The sequence below is a fragment of the Aedes albopictus genome, chromosome 2, assembly GCF_035046485.1.
Source record: "Aedes albopictus strain Foshan chromosome 2, AalbF5, whole genome shotgun sequence".
In the NCBI taxonomy this organism is placed as follows: Eukaryota; Metazoa; Arthropoda; class Insecta; order Diptera; family Culicidae; genus Aedes; species Aedes albopictus.
The window spans coordinates 254,406,059-254,409,629 of NC_085137.1; the positions used below are offsets into that span (position 1 = coordinate 254,406,059).

General features: G+C 44.6%; 1 long non-coding RNA gene across 1 annotated transcript; it reads left to right on the top strand.

Moving 5' to 3' along the window:
• The first annotated feature begins 589 nt into the window (after window positions 1-589).
• LOC115264007 (uncharacterized) lies at window positions 590-1,412 on the top strand. The gene is made up of 2 exons (XR_003895942.2): window positions 590-1,172; window positions 1,239-1,412. It is a non-coding gene; the product is annotated as an uncharacterized LOC115264007 (long non-coding RNA).
• The last annotated feature ends 2,159 nt before the right edge of the window (window positions 1,413-3,571 follow it).

Below are 3,571 nucleotides of genomic sequence, written 5' to 3' on the forward strand. Positions count from 1 at the left end.
GATTCGTTTAAAATTTTGGTTCTTCAATAACTTGGTTGTCAAAACAGCTTTAGCCATGATTTATCCCATAATCCGAACAAAGTTCCGAGTCAAACTATGACGGGCTGAAGGCGTTTATTTGACAAGTGAAAAGCACATTGTTCAGGAGCATATGCTTATCGATGCATCAGCTTAATAAGATGCAGACAAATGTTTTGTTAAATTCCTTTGTTAAGGAATCAATGCTTGTCGAATAAATTTCTTGTTAAACTTTTGAAAAGTGTTTTAATCTATCATTGTTGATACCGATGAGGAAAGTCGAACATTGACTATTTTCTCAATTGAAAAATCATTTAAACAGTAATGTGTAGAGCATAATTTTAGTTCAGCTATCATTACCATTATTAAGCAACAATTCAGCAAGCTTGCTTGTTTGTGACTGGCAATTGTTAGTTGGGTAATGCGCTATAATTGTTTCTTCGATCTTTGTTAGACGATTATACAAAAAGGCATCATACAACTAGGTTTAAAAAACGTTGAATAAAAGTTTCTGATGTATTTGTAAATAGTAAAAGGTTTGAACGTTGAACAACAGCTGTAAAACGATCACGGAGAGAAATCAGTCTAGTTTGAATCAACCAAAAATTTGGTTGGCGTTCAAAGTCTGATTTTTATTACTCCAACGTAAACAAATGTTTCATTCTAAGTTGGGGTTTCTTTCGAAGCAAATGATTTTTTAAAGTACATTTTACCTGAATGATTTGCTTCCTCCAAAGTCATGTTTGCTTTGATTCAAACTAAGATTGCACCCTTTATCAACCGCTAGCATGTTTGCTTTTACCAAAAGATAGGTTGGTGAAAATGATTCGTCGTTGACAAATCCAAACTAGGCCTTAGGTTGGATTACATCAAGATGTTAATTGAAAATAACCTAAAACTTTGGTTGGGTGGAAATCAACCTAAAAAATGGTTCGAAGCAAACTAAGTTATTAGTTTGTCCACATCACTGGGTGTTGCGTCAGCCGTACTCTTCCTACTTGCTTGTAGTGTTGTCAGCTGCTGCTTGCTCCGCTTCAGTTTTCAGATCGTTGGTATGTACGCCTTGAAAGTGCAATTGGTTACTAACTGCAATGGGTCCGTAGATTGCATCCGGGAGACAAATTTGAAGCAACATAAACATCAATAGTGTACGGGTAAGTTTCATTCATATGTAGTTCAATTGTATTTTTTCTAAATCATTACCAAAATGCCAATTTTAGATTGACGCACTGTTCGAGCTTCTTCGTCTCACCACAAAGCAACTACTCAACGTTACGACCGGATTTTCTGTATGCGTAAGCGAAATTGAGGACACCCAACGATGTTTTTTGTGAAGGAAGACCATGATTCTGACCCTTACGGAAGTTGAAGAAATCAGGAAGAAATAGATATATGTATGTGTGATACGAAAAATGTAAGCTAAATATGGTAAGTGTTGTGAAACCTATCGTAGTAACCCATGGTTATTCTAGTTAAGGATTATGTCAAATAAATTTTCACTTCTGTTCCAACCTTAGTACGAGCAAGTCGTTATTATTGCGTACTCTAATAGGTTATGGGCCGTTTTCCAAAACGTTTTTGAAGATTTCTCAAGTTTTTTCTATACCGTTTGCCGATCAAGATATTCAAGATGAATTCCGCCACAGCCGGATCCTCAAGCGCTGCAAGTCTTCCTGGAATCGAACGTCTAACCGGAAGAGACAACTGGGCCACCTGGAAGTTCGCTGTACAGACTTTCCTGGAGCTCGAAGATCTCTGGTGCGTTGTGAAGCCGAAGATGAAGCCCGACGGAACCTACGAAGCCGTGAATGCAGACAAGGATCGCAAGGCAAGAGCGAAGATCATCCTACTCCTTGATCCCATCAATTATGTTCACGTCAAGGAAGCGATGTCGGCGAGAGAAGTTTGGTCGAAGCTGGAGCGGGCCTTCGAGGATTCGGGACTGACCAGGCGAGTCGGGCTCCTCCACAAATTGATCAAGACGGACCTTACATCGTGTGAATCTATGGGCGATTACGTGAACCGGATTGTCTCGACTGCTCATCAACTCAACGGGATCGGATTTGCGATTACGGAAGAGTGGATTGGGACGTTGCTGCTGGCTGGCCTGCCCGACGAGTACCGTCCAATGATTATGGCTTTGGAGAACTCGGGCATTCCCATCACTGGAGACATCATAAAAACGAAACTTCTTCAAGAGGTCCAGACGATGGCTTCAAGTGATTCGGCGTTTGCAGCAAAGAAGCGAAGCGGAACTTCCGGTAAGCAAGTGAAGAAGTCGGATCCTCCCAAGGGTCGGTCCCTGTGCCGGAAATGTGCAAAGTACGGCCATATAGCGAAGGACTGCCGCAGCTCGAAGAAGGACAACGCATTCTGTGCCGTGCTATCAACGTTCGGATCGATGCCAGATGAAGACTGGTACTTCGACTCCGGAGCAAGCGTGCATATGACGCGCAACAGCAGTCTACTGGAGAACATCAAACCATCAAGTGGTACCGTGGTAGCAGCAAACGGAGGAAGTATGAAGATCACTGCGACGGGCTCATCTGTACTGCAACCTTTCTGCAACGGCGATGAGATTCCTGTCCATGATGTGCAGCTACTGCCGGATCTGTCTGCGAATCTACTATCGGTCAACCAGATCGTGAAGAAGGGCCACACCGTCATCTTCAACAACGATGGGTGCAAGGTGATTGACCGGGACGGCGATGTGATCGCTACTGGAAGCCATCGGAACGATCTGTTCAAACTCGAGCAACGGAAGCAAGGTAAATCAACCGCTCTAGCATGTTCATCTGCAGGAAGCTTGGAGGTCTGGCACCGCCGGATGGGACACCTGAACGTAAACGGCGTGCGCAGCCTGGCCAATGGACTAGTCACTGGTGTCAACATCGTTGGAGGAAGCATGGCTGATTGCAAGGTATGTCCAATGGGCAAACATAGTCGACATCCGTTTTCCAAACAAGGATCTCGCGCGGAAGGAGTACTCGACGTGGTCCATTCTGACATTTGCGGGCCAATGGAGACCAAATCGCTTGGGGGAAGCCGCTATTATATAGTTTTCGTGGACGACAAGTCACGCAGGATGTGGACGTATTTTTTGAAATCGAAGTCGGAAGCTGAGGTCATCAAAACTTTCCAGGATTTCCACGCAATGGCGGAACGACAATCTGGACGAAAGCTGAAGATACTCCGGACAGACAACGGAAGAGAATACGTCAACGCGGGTTTCAAGAATTACTTGAAGAAACACGGAATCGTCCACCAAACAACAAATGCGTACACCCCGGAGCAGAATGGAATGGCGGAGCGTGCCAACAGATCCATCGTGGAGCGTGCTAGGTGCATGTTGCACATGGCCCAACTGCCGAAAGGATTCTGGGCGGAGGCTGTTGCTACTGCCGTGTACCTGCTGAATCGTTCTCCAACCAAAGGCCATGATGTCACCCCGGATGAAGCATGGTCTGGCAAGAAGCCGGATCTGTCCCATGTTCGGATTTTCGGAACTCGTGCCATGGTCTTCGTTCCTAAACAAAAACGCAAGAAGTGGGAC